Genomic DNA, 16,885 nt, shown 5'->3' on the forward strand with positions numbered 1-16,885 from the left:
CTTCTTTTCTCCCACCTCAGATAAGTAGATCCAATAATTTAACCATGTTAGATATTCTTATCTTGCCCACGGGCGAAGATAAAATGCCCGTATGGAACTCCTTTTTTAATGGTCACAACATTGTAATTACCTCCCTTGTTGAAGACTGTCGTCAGTAGCATCAAGGAAATCTTGTCTTATGGTAATATTTAGAACGCTAATTAATTATTTCTCGCTTCAAATGTCACCATAAAACAGTTTTCAAGCACCATTCAAGAAAAATGCTTCATAAGAACTATTTAAAAAGACCGATTTGACTATTTACATTAACTGGATCATTGCGCGCAATCCATGACAACCACGTGCTATCGCATATTCATACGCAATTATTTTCACTAAGCAAAAAAGAGTTCCAGCAAAAAATACATTGTTACTTAATTTTGTTTAACTGAGGTGGGAGAAAAAGCATCTACCATAGCCGCTCGTGTAAGATAGGTTCATCCCGACCCTCGCGCAGGGTGTTTTGCGGAAACGAGGTTAAAACACTCTACGCTCGGGTCGGAATGAACCTATCTTACACTCTCGGCCATGGGAGATACTTATAATCTTATATTGTGCATTTTCTCGCCTGCTGTAACCGCTTTTATACCGTATCAAATATTTAAGAATAATTGTCAAGTGCACCTTTAAATATTTTTTTAGAGATTAACTGCACTACATTCATTAAAACAAATCATTTTTCTTAGTGTAATTTTACTGTATGGTTTCTGGTGGTTGTTTCTTAAGTGAAATAATACGTTACTGATTTGTTTTGCAGTCATTATTTTCTTGGAAAAAAAACCTCACATAATTATTTCGATTGGTTTAACAATCAAACAGATACAAGTGAAACTTACATATATTCATAGCATTTCAGTTTTTTTTCAAATTGAAAACATAATGAATTAACAATGTATATAGATTTCACTCTTTTTTCAGTTCTGAAATGATTTTGAAAAGCGCACGTGCACTAGGTGTTTTAAGGAATGCCATAACGGTAGATATTAGCAAAGAGTGGTTTCTATTTGTTATTTAAAATATAGGAACAGTGGGTTTGCAACGACACGTCTGTTTAAGTCGTTTTGGCATTGGCATAACAGGATGTGGACATCATACACAACAATTTCAACTTTTCGTATTAAACTTTTATTAAATGAGTCATTCGTGCTGCATTTTGCATATAGTCATAATAACTTGTAATTTTTATACCCGTTTCATAAGTATTGATGTTCTTCCAGCTCACGAAAATGAAATAGGCTAGCTGCTAACTACGCGTTTGGATACCAGGGCACGTTTTTGGCATACATAATCCCGCCGGAGGATTTATTCCGACAACCATCGCATTGCTCATCGGTATCGCCATATATAGGGAGAAAATACCGAAATACACGGTTAATAGATTGTCAACGTTTTCCGGGTGGTTCCGTGGTCTTGTGTCACACTAGTCAATCCAGGGACAGCAGTTTCTATTCCCAACCGCAACACTTATATACTAATCATCTTCCGGGATGGACGTTAATCGGGGTCCCGTGTGACAGTTCTATATTTTGCTTCACGTCAAAGAATTGGATTGGCTCAAACCAGGGTTTTATTGTGTCTGTGCACCATTCTTGAATTATTTTAGATAACTAACACTCTTACCAGAGCACTCGTCGAATGGGCAAGGCCCGAGTGCGAGTTTAAAGAAGCTTACACACCAACTGGTGGTTGTAGCAATTCAGCAACCCAGTCATAAGTGCAAACAATGCTGCTTTTTTACAAGAGTAATGCAATGATGAAAACGGCAATAGAGCATGTCATTGGACAAACAACATGTATGTGGTTTATTAATAATGGCATATATTTTGTTGTATTGTTTATTAAGGTTCATAAATCTTCGTCTTAGTGTGAGAGTAAGATCACAACCTAGCCCGACTTTAAATTAAAATTAGCTTCATATATTGTTATGAACACAGCAAATAAAATGCAAGAAATAATAATTTGACAATATAATGAAAGGATTGAGGAGATGGCTACATAAATCATGGTTACCGAACTGGCATCTTAACGTTGTCAGTAGGACTAAAACATTCGAACGGGGTCTGCCGCGAAACATTCAGACCACTCTACCGGCTGAGTTAAGTAGTCAAATTACATTATATATAATATTGAACCTTTCGGCGACATATACAGTACAACATTTGGGGTACTTCTCCCAAAGGTTGTACTTTTTCATGAACATCCGGCGCTTTACCTTTAGGCGACAGTCAAAAATTGTATATTCTCGATGGCTAGTATTTTGGGAAAAAAACATCATTAATTATGCTTTACTACATTTAATTATGCATATTTTATGAAGGAATATGCAAAGGATATATTATTATAGGATATATAGCATGTAATGTTAATGTCTTCCAAAGGTTGTTCAAATAGGCAAAATGTCCCAAAGGTTGAATTTGTATATATATATATATATATATATATATATATATATATATATATATATATATATATATATATATTGCATATTTTATTAGCGTATTTTCCCGCATGGTAGATACGTTCTCAGGTAACCATAAATGTAAATGGAGTATATACAGGTAGCCACAGGTCATCTGGTGTTAAAAGTTGTTTACAAATAAACTGTGCCTCTGTCATTCCAGAAGAAAATACCAATAACTACTGGACTTGTGGTATTGTGATCTATTGGTTTGGTAGTATAGGTGTGAACTTTTTTTACAAACGATATATTGTGGCTTCCATTCCCACACACAGTTTCTCAACAATGACACAAGAACTTGCTTTCATCCACAAACATAAACGAAAGTGATTTGTATAATGCCACAGGTGTCTTCAGTATCAAGCTAAAGTTTAATTAAAATAAAATTCACATAAGATGTGCCATATGAATCAAACTCCCACACCAAATTTCATATGTGTTATGATTAATATGTTGCTTTTTTGAAACTGTTAATAATTGAAAGAAAATACTCTTTTTGAACAGAAGCGTTGGACGTCATTCAATAGACATTGAGATTGTCTGAGGATATGGTGTCGTGTGTTTTGTTAAGATCATTTTTCTGTATGCAAAAGACACAAATTAGTTGACATGTGCGCTAAAGTCTAAATTCATTTTTTACAGAAATTATAACTGATGTTCTTTATACTTAAAGTGCATTTTCTTATAGAATATTTTATTGCGCGTGTTTTCAATATCACAAGGCATTAAAAGTACTTGAGTATTTGATTAGATATAATGAAATATGTTTAAAAGCTCTATCGGAGATACAAAATAAATGTCATGTTTTATATGTTTGGGTTTTTACTTCGTATATTGATGTTCTATAGATAGCGCCATATTTTCTATTTCGAATGTAACATTAATGACGTTAGCGAAGGGGTAGCAGGGTAAAATCCATTGACATAATTTACTTATTATTTTTTCTGTCTTGTATGTAGGGAATAGGAAAATGGCTATATTTAAAAAATACTTGTTCTCGTGTTAGCTTGTAAATACGATTTCCTACCAGATAACATTTTAATGCTCTTTTTATATTTGTATAAGAAAACATACACTATGATCTAATACGAATTCCAAAACAGGACAATATCACTTTAAGGATTTAAACCATGTTTTTCTGCTTTGCGGTAAAATGGGTTCAAGCGGATAATGAGAATTGAATTTCGAGGATCAAGACTGATGTTATATCGTAGATGTCATGAAAACCACTATAAAAACCAAAACCATATTAATTGTAACGCCAAAAACATGTCTTATAAAGCATGTCTTTTCCTTCTTACCAACGTCTCACACTGTCATAGTAATCTCCCCTTGGTAAGGTTCTGCCATATTTATCTTCAATTACCATTTATGTCATTATATATTTGCCTCAGAAAAACTTATTTGAGCTATCTCAAGGGGATAAGTATTTCCAATCTAATTCCAAACATATAAATTATATAAACATATAAAGCATTTTACAAATTGAAAAAAACTGATGCAACATTTTAGCAAACGAGAATAGCATTTTTTTGGACGTAGGAATTTCAAGTACAGAAATGGAAAAATCAACTACAATACACTGGTGACAGAATACGATATGGTGATTTTGACAACTAGCTCGTAAAATATAGCAGACCAGACAAATTGCAGATTTAAGGAATAATTTGTCTTTTAACCAAGACAGATGCCTTTATAGAAGCAGATGTCGTCATTATGGACGCAGTTGATGGCAGAACATAACAACACTGTCTATTTACGGAATGTATATGATGTTGGCAACCTATAACTAAGCATTATGAAGTTATTGAAACATGAACGATAAATATGTCCAACGGGATGATGCATATGATATTATTCGTAAAAGATCGTAAGAAAGTTTAGAAGGCATCTGTTTATGTGTTACTGATTGATTGTAGACAATATTTGTATCGCGATGACTTGATTATATAGGTAGGACATATGTTACTATTATATTTATATTCTTACTATATTTGGAAGCATACGGATCAATGTATATTTCCGAGAAGCTCACGTTTAGCGTTACGTTAATCACGCCTTTCGAATTGGACTTCGTCGATCGTATACTGGAGCAGCTCGTCAACAAAATAAATGTATCTAAAAGTTAGAATCGACAGAAAACACTCAGACCCTCCTGCTGGGATGTTCGATTACTAGAATTAGTACTCATTTTTGGAGCGAGAAAAGCTTCCGTCACCTGGTGTTTACGTCTACTGTTCAATACCAGAAGTTTACATGCGTGTCACGGAAAGACATACAAAGGGATTTGTGATAATTATTTATTTTACCTCATATTTTAGAACTTGTACATTATTGACGAAAATCTCTGAGTTCACGAAAGCAATTCAACAGCAAATGCAGTGTGAGTACATGGAAAAAGCCAAAGTATTGTGGCCAAAGCACTCAAAAAGTTTGGTAAATTAAGTTAATTGAAATTTCACAGTTTTATGTAGATTAAACATTCAAACGTGTCTGAAAATATTGTTTTCATTTTCAGGTTTAATTGTAAAAATGTCTGCGGCAAATGAAATCCAAACGGTTTTGGATTTAAATGTAAATCAATTCCAAAACTATAAAAGACATATATTTATTTCATGCTTTTCGATGAAATATGGAATATTATCGGTAAAATAAAAGCAAACTAAAGAGTGAAACTATTAACTTTAAGAACAGAACAGAATATTTATTTAGATACAAGCATATACAGCTTATGATCATAAACATTAGGAATATTTAGTAATGCATGCACATACAATACATATGATAACATAAATGGAGTAAACAAAAAGCAGTTGAGCAAATATTTGTAAAGTTAGAGTACTTATTTTAACATTATTTTCATGAGAGTAAATTTCTTATCCCGGAACGTTTAAATAAGCATCTCTATGTTCATTTGCTTTAAGAATAAATATCGCTAATCTGTGTAGCAAAGTCTTCTTGGTAGTGTTCAATAGTTGCATAAGTTTATACACACTTGGTCTATTAAAATAAAAGCGCGGTATATATTGTTCCCGTAAATGTACATATTTGTCACATATTAACACAAAGTGGTATTCGTCCTCAATGTCATTAGAGGTACAGAGTTCACATTTCCTCTCATTTCTTGGTATATTTCGGTAACGTCCGTCCTCGATCCTGAGTCTGTGTGATGAAAGTCTGACAATAATTTAGTTGTTCCCCTTTACTGTTTCTATTACTTTAAGCAATACAATTTTTCTTAAAGGTAAAGTATGTTCTATCGCCAGCCAGTAAAAGCAAGTTGCACATATTAAGGTATGGTTTAGCTCGCAGTATATACATTACAAATAAATATGCTATTGCAAATCATTTGAATTGTTCAACTGAAATTCAATGCAAAGTACATTTACTTGACTCGAATATAACTATATCAACGTTTGGGAAAGTTAAAAATAATATATGTAGTGTAAATGTTTTGATGTTACCATTATTAAATACAATAATTTTGCCCTGCTAATTATGATCTGGCAACTTTTTTACGTCAAACCAAAATAAAACAAGCCGTTTGTGTACAAGTGGCATAAAATATAACAAAACAGCCGAGCATCAGTCTAAGATCACGAAGAATTACCAGGTTGGCCATCTATAATTGGGGATAGAAACAAGGTTTGAATACGCGAACTTGTGAATAGCGATAGAAACAGGATTTTTTCTAGTAATTGCTTAAGATTATGATTTCAGATCTTCAGGGAAACACTTCATGATTTGTCAATTACGTCATATATTTTTTCGCCAACTAACAGGACTAATTAGCGTGCTTTTATACTACTAGTATTTGAATTTACACGTTTCCACGATAATCTTGTCTTGTCTAAATTGAGTGTTTTGTAAATTACACCAATCTTCTCCAATCAAAGTTAACTGCATTCGTATTTATTGATGCAAATTACAAACGTTTTCAACAACATTTTTATTTCTATGTTGATTTCCCGAAGGCAATTGTAATATATTGAGGTTGTTTCACATACTTTTGTTGTTTTATGTCAAATGATATTCTTTATTGGAAGGTGTTGTATTACATTTAGAGGACGTCATTAATTACGAAACAAAACAGTTAATATATTGTTGTTTTAGTAATTACTCCATTAGATGAGTTGCGCTTTGAATCTAATTTATTAAATAATTAAGGAGCTTTCGTTTGAACGTGGGCTGTGACAGAATGAAATTATAAAATGAGGAAAGTCATAAAAGATAGAAAAAATGCATACATGTAGCTCTTTTCATATAAGTTATGATTTTGATTGTAAAATTGCTTAAGGAATTGTTTGTAATTGGTTTTAAAACAACGCAAACATAATTACATTACAGCCTAAATGGATATTAAGAAACAATGGTTGCAAAACTAATGGCAGTTGTTTAAAAAAAAGTATATAAACCTTATTATTGATTATTTAAGGATAACTTCCATGTGTTCTAAGGCCAAACTTTAAAGCTTTTAATCTGAGAACAACGGTAATTCTTGAGACCTTTTACTGTCGATCAGTGTTACTGAGACAGGGCTATAGTTGGTTACTTTGTGTTCGGACTAGTGTTGCATATATTGCTACAACCTTACCTAATTTCAAGAACTAATGCATTCACAAATACTAACGGCCGACCCGAGATAAACAACAACTTCAACGGCCATGCCCAAACCTCTTGATAGCTGTATGACTTTAATACAGATCGTTCATACCCGCCGTTGTTTTACTTCTTCCGATTTCTTGCCAGACCTTTATCAATGTATGACTAGTCTTTTGAAAGGCTATTATAAATTCGGACTAGATGAATAGAACACGGTTACTGCGCTGCTCATAAAAAAATAAGATGATATTGTTGATTCAATTATTCAATTAAAAATTATTCATTTTATATTTGCGTACATCGTATACCCCTGGCATTTTTTTTACTTACGTATATTCAAAAATAATTGTAACTAGTTGGCTTCTTCCCACGCGTTATTTTATATTTGCTAATGTAGTGTAAATATGACATTTAACATTGATTTAATCATTTGCTACTGTATTACCGGATCTGACAACGCAGCATTTAACAGCCATTTTAACAAACTAATACGGATATAACAGTGGCATTTAAAAGAAATCTTAGAAGGTTGGATGGTTGAGTACCATTGTATAAAGTCTCAATGCAATACCTCAAGTAAATGCCGAGATATTAACCTATGTGTGTCATTTAAAAACCTTTTTAGTATACATTTTTTCTAATCAAATATAAGTATATTTCTGTAAATAACATGCGTAATATAAAAGTATCATTCAACAAGTTTATAAACAATATTATTGAAAATAGTTTATGCTTGATTGGTAACATTCCAGAGAAGTATAAGTTTCCGGTGTAATATTGTAACTCCTTTTTTATCTGTTGAACACATGTGTACTATGACATTGTTCTATTCATACTGATTAGGAAGAATATTCGTGTGTTTGTAAACAAATTAATGGTCAGTATTCTAAAATTGGCATGCGTTAATTTCTTACTTTATATTAATGATGAAGATTTATTTGAATACATTATGACTTTATCCATACAACTCTTATGTGGTATTTCGTTGAGAGTACGTGTTTGGGTTTATAGTCGATCGGTATTAGTTGTGTTTAAACAAAAAGAATGTCATAAACATATTACAGATACTGTCAACTTATTGGATATGACGTCACAATTTAAAAGAAAGTTTATTTTATAAGAAAATAGAATTTGTTATTGTAATTGTTACAGGATTTCGTCTTAGTATGTATTCTAGTTTTAAAACAGAATAAAAACAAGATTCTACAATTCTGCAATGCATATAGCTAGAAATGGCACTGCTTTGTGATATTCGGCTTAACGCTGGTGAGCATATGAAAGTCTTAGCAATTTTAAGTGAAAGACATGTGATTAAAATAATCCGACACAAAATTTTATTGAACTCGTTTAGTTTTCCTGAACTTATTGAATACAATGGTGTATGATATGACTTCTCGCGACAGATACATCGCGAATAATCCGTCTATACATTATTCGTATCGTAATGAAAACATCCATAGACTTAATAAATATCATTGTTTTTTTTTGGTTTTTCTTTTTCGGTGTACATTTCAAACATTTGAAACCATTAACGGTCTGTGAAGGTTAAAGGTTAAAGTTAAGTAGAACGACCGATTAAATTTGAATGATGTGTGAGATTTTTCAGTGCAATAAAAACAATTATTAAAAGCCATTCTTATTTGTATTTATTCGCAGTGTTTTCTTTTATTTACTGTATTACAGTTCATGTCTAAATCTAGCGTTTGCGCAAAACGGGCATTAAAGGCTTTAACTTTATTTCAGAAATGATTTTTTACCGTTTTCATTTTTTAGTTCAGTTAATTCAGTTTAAACTAGATAATTCGCTATAATAATAATGTGATAATAATGTGACGTTGCTTAGTAAAATATGGCTCATAGGTGATACTTTTCGAAAACAATACGCCTACCAGCCTCTATGAATTTTTAATAATTCTAGTGCAAAGTTGTTGATGCATGTAGTGGTCTCATTTATATTTCATGCTTGATTAACAATACTATAATTCATTAAAATGGCGTAGACAGTGAGCAATTTATATTGACATTTAACGTTTTTTTTATATGCAGAGGGGGGTTTGAAGATACGGATCGCCACAGTGGAAGATGGATGTAAATGCCTTCCATCAAAATAAGTATGGAAAATGCTGGAAGCCGTTACATCATGTGGCGAGTCAGAAAGGCCACCGTCCAAGCTCTTGGGAGAGCTGCAGAGAGCGCTGCTATGTTGCCTGCGGCTATGACGCAGTGAACCATTTTGGAAGCCAACATAGACGAGGTAGTGAATATTACCACTACCTATCCTTCCATCTAAAGGGTGTTCCGAGATAAGGGTTTAAACAGATTGGCCCTCGCTGTTAAGCTGTACATCTGTATATGCATAACATATATATTAAAATCATAATTGGGCTACTCTGGGAAGGAATATCATTGTGTTCCTTCTTGGAAGTTCAAACATATAATTGCTACAGTATAAAAGCGTTTGTATTGCTATTATGTTTAGAATCGAGTACAATAGGTAAAAGGATAGTTGAAACAATGAGATTCAATTGCGGACTAAGGAGCCGTAGCTAATAACTACCAAGCCAATTACTCTTACCCATGATGAAGGTTTGATTGCTTTTTGTATAACTGCTTAACAAGCAATAATTTATTTCGTAACGATAATCTTTCTTAACTGAAGTCATTTTTATTCCATTATCATTGAGAGAAACATGAGCGATCGAAAATCATTTCGTCGGTATGGTTGCGAAAATATTGCATGCGAAATATAACTTAACATTATAAACATAACTGTAGGAACGCCCGAAAATGTAGAAAATTAAATGTACTAACAGGGCTTTCGATTGATATGTATGCAAGATAGAGAATCATGAACAGTGAGGGTGTTTTGTTTTTAAAGCTTGAGAGCTCGCTTTCCAATACTCGTAAAAAGGTATTGTTACGAATTTGCAGCTAGTGAGATATTTCTAACGTAATCTTTATTCACGCTCGGCCATAGTTAAGATATTGATCTCGTAATGTTTTTCTTATGGTGGAATGTCCCTGATACTTTGGGTATTGTGCTCTGACGGTTGCCCGTTTCCCCTATTTAAACTATGTATTAATAATTCATCCCTGCTGAGAAAAATGTTACTTGCCATTTATTTAGTTTCGACCAGACAAAGTATTTGTATGCAATTGCATATCATTCTTAATGTATTTGTTCCATCTGTAAATGTCGTCGCAATAAATGCTTTGAACTTTAGGAATATATTTAGTGATGACAAAAACACCCGCTTTGCAAATACGACATCTGACAAAATAAAGGAAACAATATTGCAGTATTCATTTGACAAATGAGTTTGGTTAAATATCTTACGTATGTTATTCCTTTGCTCTCTAGAACATTTGGGAAGTATTTGCATTAATCTTCATTCTTGTTATGATGACAAAGGAAGGTTTTTGTGTGAATACATTGCGTGCATTAAATGTATATTTATCATTCGACCTACTAATTGTCTTAAACATGGGCTTAAGCCAAATTGCTTACCTAAAACGTGACATAAGAATCGACTTGCACTTAATTACAGTCAAATTCTGATATACCAAATTCCTTAGCAGTCTGCTAACACTAACTTTCCAATATTTATATGAAAAACAACAGAACAAACTCTGTAGCCAAATGTTTAAACATAACCCCCGTAAAATGGCACAGGGTTAACGCCAAACGATTAAGAACACACACACATAAAATATCAAACAATAAACATGGACAACAACACAAAACTCCCCAAGCAGCACAGTGCATATATACTATATAAAAACTTGGTGTGTTTATCAATGATTGTTAGGTACCGCCTTTGAACGGTCAGTAAAATTGAACCCACGAATTACCTTAAAAAACTTCATGTACTTAATAACGAATCTACAACTTACCATAGTAATATGCTTACACTCCATATGTGTCCTTTGACTTGACTCTGGCATCGACCCTGTGCCATTGAACATTTTATGTAGTTTTTTTATATGACTATTAAGAATAATATTATATGAAAATTTTAAGCTTGCGACTTGTTTTACGAAAATGTATGCTCTCAATTGCCGCTTTACACAAGCAATCTTAATACTATCGATTTCCGACCTTAGACTTGCCGCAGAATACATTTTTCTCTTATTTTCTGACCTATACTTTGCCTCTGAATATGTAAACCCTCAACTACTGTTTTACGACTTGTCGTTGGTTTGCTAACACGGAATTTCCTAACTATGATATGGCAGTTATTCAGCCAAATGTTGTTGTTTTCTTATCTCAATTTACAAATAATAACAAGACAGTTGTGTGAGGACGATTTAATGCTTTTAAACTACAAATACTTGAATATCACTTTTCATATTGAACGAACAATAGATATTAACCAACCCGATTGTATACCTATGCTAAAGGAACTCGCACTTAAGTTGAATTCTAAATGTAATTTATTTTGATTGTGTGTTCATTAACTAAGCGTTTTAACAAGAAAAATTTAAATCAACATACTGCAATTCGCTTTATCTATTTTGATTTTATTTAAATATGTTTCTTCCGCGGAAAAGGAAATGGATGTTCTTTCCGCATTTTTGCTGTATTTGTCGGATTTCATAAAATATAATTAAATACCAGAGAGCAAATTTAATCGTAACACTTTACTTTATCCTTATATTTTACTGAGATTATAAGAAATATTAATAAAAGAACACACCACAGAAACAAGTCTAGTGGTCGAAAGTTTAAATATAAACCCAGTGCAATGACACAGGGCCAACACCAATGACATATACCACAAAAACAAACACTAGTAGCATGGAACAACAACAAAAAACTCCGAGAACAACACGTCACATATATATTATATAAAACTAGTGGGTTTAACAAGGATTGTGAGAGGCCGCTTGAACGGTCAGTTAATTGTAAATTTACTTGGGATTAAACCAAATTTGTGTGGACAACCTCACTCTTATTCCAACAATTGAATACAGTATAAACGTTAATGGTGAATCTTATTTCAGCCTACATGCACTTTTGGAAAGTAAAGAATAAAACAAAACATAATATAGCTGTTAGGTGAACCCCCGGTACTTCTATAAATGAAAACCTCAACTTTATATTCATACGAAGTAGTACATTATGACGAAGATATAACGGAGTTATTATTTGAAACTATAAACATCCCACACATTCTGCCTTAGACAACAAAAGGTCGAAAACTGTTTGATGATATAGTTTCATAATTAAAAGCATCATTGTTGTTTCTCTGGGAATACATAGTTCTTGGGTATCAGGTAGTATTCATCCTATTATCATGAGCTACCTCGAAGGCGTTTGTTTCAAACTCGTATTATTAAAAAAATGGTTAATGTATTAAAATGAAAAGTCAACAGGGTTCCATGCAATGCACAATGTGTCGTTATTGCGTACTTTTTAGTTGAAAAATCAGCCGTTTTAACAACAAATTTACCACTGATATTCACAGCAAATAATGTAAGTGAATAGTGAGTCTAAGCACTGCGGCATCTGTGGAGCATCTCCTACAGAAATGTTTCGTTTATTTCATACTTGATTGACAATACATATTCCAAACCATTGATAACAATGCATATACATTGAATGTCTCAAAGATAGCGCTATTACGACTCAGATCTTTGGTTTGATAAACACCCTTAGTTGTTTATATAGTGTATATGTTTTTTGTGTTATATGTCGCTGGCGTTGACCCTGTGCCATTAAACGGGGTTTATGTTTAAACTGTCGACTACTGTACTTGTGTCTGTAGTTTTTCATATGAATGTTTAAGATCTGCATCTAAAATGGTTTGCTTAAACCGCGTTACCTTTTTCCAAAAATGGGCTTAAATTATGACTTTGGGCAGGGTTTAAATGCACGAATTTTTGTTAAGGTATCTTGATGAAGTTGCATGTGGTTAACTTTATTTATATTTATGCATGTGGTTAAAGGCCTAGTTTAAGCCTTCTATAAGTGACCCTCCCCCCAAATCTTTGTATAGTACACAAACTCTGTGTATTGATCTTAATCTACTTGCCTTAATCCGTCTAATCACATCTCCGATCTGAGTATCCTGCTATGCAGTTTTGGAGATTTTATTTCTAGAAATGGATCCTAAATGGCCCTGGGCCAATAAACGAATACACAGGAAATTGGCCACTAGTGTGACACAAGTGCAATTAGAAGAAACTGAACAGCAGGGGTTTATCATGCAAAACATTCCTTAAACTAGGCGTTTAAGGAAATAAAACACATACGTGTTTTTCCGGTCATAAACATCTTTAAATCCTACTTAATTTCCGTGTAATTGGTCAATTTATGTATGACAATTGTAAGGGAACTTAACTTATAACTAAGAGAATGTGATCTCCCACGTACGATTCAGCACATACCTGGTTTCATTTATATTTCATGTTTGATTGCCAATGCCATGCTTCAGTAAATTGACGAACGCAGCTGGCAGTTGATATTAACATTTAACGTTCGACCACTATTGGATGTCTATCAACGTTATTGTGTGGATAGTCTAGGAATAACTATCATGCTGTTGTTTCCGAAAGTGCTAACAAATTATTCTTAAAGTATATAAAGTCTTTAGTTGTTATATTAACGCCAACTGTCTGTCTCTTCATATGGTAGCTGCGTACCGTAATGTTAGCTAATAAATAAAACAACACTATATAGAAAGGAACTCCCTTGATAGGAATTTGTAAATATATACCTAGGAAACATGATAAAACGAGATTCTCTTGAGAACGATATAAGCGTATACGTTTGACCTTCTAACAAAGCTAATTAACCGCAATACTACGAAATCTGCCTTAGGCTCGATCAAACTTGATACATTTTCTTACCAAGCATGTTCCATTTACTACCGAGTACTTTTTACATTATTCACCGCATATTATGTTCAATTGGTAACAACGTGTATTGCCGTTTATTGTTACCGGATTCGTTTTTCGTGCAATTCTGACTCCTTATTTGTCCAAATTACGTATAATACATGTCAGTTAATATCACAGTATAAAGTTCTCGGATTTTTCTTTCCAAAAACTCAAAAGCATTACAGTGACGAGCTTTGAAAGTTCGCCTAGGAATTCATTTTTCAATAGACGCAAAATGCGTAACAGTGATGACTCCTTGAGGGACGATTAATTCTGTCGCGTTCTAATACACGCACACATGAATCAGTGACGACTTGATGAGGGATGTATAATGTTGTTGCTTTCTTATACATGAACACTTATACATTTAATATGTAAATATGCTGGACGAGACATCCTTTAGAAGCACAATAGGATATCACATATGTATTGACAGTAATGGTAACTTCATAAGTGTGATTCTTTCCAGTTCCCCTAGCTTCAATTTAAGAAGAATTATTAAGTGTTCGATGTTTACGAAGAAGAAAGAAGTGAATCCATTAATGTATCTTGAAGTGTTTCGGATTGTGATAACTATTTTATATCAAATGTTTACATTTCATTGTGTATACATTTGCTAAAAGATCCCGAAAGATGCAACCATAAATGATAAACCTACACATCATATTATAGCCTTTTCAGGGGTGCGTTTCAGAGACGATCGTTAAGGCGATCGTTAGGTGATTTTGTTAGTACGACCAAAATCACCGATCGGCACCGTTTCAGAGACACAACGTGCACCTGCTTTATCGTTAATTTTGCTCGTAAACCTACGACCGGTAAGAGGCACTCGTTAACTTAACGATCAAGATGGCGAATGAAGATTTTCTCCATATCAAAGTATACTTTTACTTTTTATCAACATTTGAGAGTTTAATATTGCGTGTAGCATGTTCGCTGGTGTGGAATTTTCAAACTATGTCTAAAATAGCTGAAAACAGTATGAAAATGTTCTATTTCCGCCGTTCTGTCATAAAAGGATTTTAACTGTAGAAGATGTAAGCTTTTTGTTATATCTGTGTAGTATGATGATATTGTGTACATCTAAAACATGGAATATGATGAAGAATTTGATTTGGTTTCATTGCTGTTAAATATGTCATGTAAAACATTTTCTTAAAATTTTTCTATTTCGGATGGTTTTTAATTCGGATAAATAAATGCCTGTACATATTTTGTTGTAATATTACCGGCCTTTGTGGCATGTAGTCAGTGAATTATTGAACAGTGTTACCATTTTATCATGTCATGATATAACATAATTATTTTTTCTTATTTTTACACATCTAAAACTGATGCTAAATATGTAAATATACTGTACAGTACTGTAAATGGTACCATTTGATGCCAAGTGTACAATAAAAACTGAAATGAAAATTGCCAACAGTGTCATGGTCTTGGTGGAAAATGCTGTGTTCTTCATTGACATCTGTTTAATAATGGTATGGAAAAGGGAATTAAGGGAATTAAATTTTAATGTTGGTTTTATGAATAATAATGGAGATATACATATTCAACATTTGAACACATTGTCATAAGGACTTATGTAGAAAACTAAACTGCAAAACCATATTATGTATCTGCAGTTAATGCACAGGCTATGTACAGATGCTTATTGATATTCTATGTTTTCATCTTTTAGTGTTTTTACTTGTTAAATATTTGTTTTAGTTAATTATTTCAGGCTGGTGATAGAAAACTATCAGGAATGCTTCAAGCTGGCAATGGAGGGAAATGTAAAAGTAGGTAGGAAATGATAAAATGTAAAAGGATATTAACCAATGTTATGAATAATACAATAAGATGAATTTTATATTGATACAATGTTGGGCATCTTACTTTGAGCAGTTAACTGGTTCAACATACTTGTTATTTAACTTATATGAACATTAAACAAGAAATAAAATGTGACCAGAATGGTGTTTTTCATGTTTTCTTAAAAACCCTTTTTATTTTTTTTTTAAAAAGACAATAATTTTCATAAAATATGCAAACTATTTCAGTTGAAATATGGGAATGTAAATTATGTGTTACTTGTAGTTTAACCATTAAAAGGAGTTTTCAAAAATGTATTATAATTATTGTGCTGTATTAAACAATATTTTGTAACTTTTTGCCTTTTCAGGACACTGAGATATCACAAGGTTTCAAAGATCTAGAATATGCTCACAGTCAGTCTTCCAGATACTCACCTTAAAGGTTCCAGTGTGTTTTAGGAGACTTTGTCAGAACAGTACTTTATGCCTACATACACTGGAGATACCAGACCAAGCAGATAATTACAGATATATTGACACAGAATCTGAAATTAATTGCATATCCCAACACAACATAAGACTTTAAACTGTTAAATAGGCGATGAGGCGTTTGTGTAACCTTCATTATTTGAAATGAAATTTCTTATAGTATTTATTTTAAGTTTGACTTTGCATTTAAAAGCCATTAGCATTAGATTTTTCAAAAAAAAAAAAATATATATATATATATATTTATATAAATTCAACTGTGATGTATATCCAGTTGTACGTGTGAATTATATAGGATTATCTTAATGATACATTTATTCAAACTTATGAATATATAGAAAACACACTACCATGGCTGATCATGTAAACATTCATACTATCTTTTTATAGAAATTAAGTGAATCTTTCGATATTTCTGAATACATTTATTTTTTTACTTTGACTGGCTCATTTATAAACACAGAATGCTACATAAAGTGTATACTCCAGTGTATATCATAACATGATTGAAATAGATAATAGATAATATTTGCATGAACCTCTGAACACTTAACCACTATGGCAATCTGCACCAGTTAAGATACTTTTTGTTGAATAATGTGTTTTGATGAGACGAGCT

The 16,885-nt window shown here is 32.6% G+C and overlaps 1 long non-coding RNA gene across 2 annotated transcripts; it reads left to right on the forward strand.

The window, feature by feature from the left end:
* Nucleotides 1-15,000: 15,000 nt before the first annotated feature.
* Nucleotides 15,001-16,371, forward strand: LOC128227145 (uncharacterized). Of its 2 annotated transcripts, none has more exons than XR_008259770.1 (3): nt 15,001-15,018; nt 15,705-15,762; nt 16,146-16,371. It is a non-coding gene; the product is annotated as an uncharacterized LOC128227145 (long non-coding RNA). The 2 variants fall into 2 exon arrangements; XR_008259771.1 differs by lacking the exon at nt 15,001-15,018 and adding an exon at nt 15,415-15,462.
* The last annotated feature ends 514 nt before the right edge of the window (nt 16,372-16,885 follow it).

This window comes from Mya arenaria, chromosome 3 (assembly GCF_026914265.1).
Source record: "Mya arenaria isolate MELC-2E11 chromosome 3, ASM2691426v1".
Lineage (NCBI taxonomy): Eukaryota > Metazoa > Mollusca > Bivalvia > Myida > Myidae > Mya > Mya arenaria.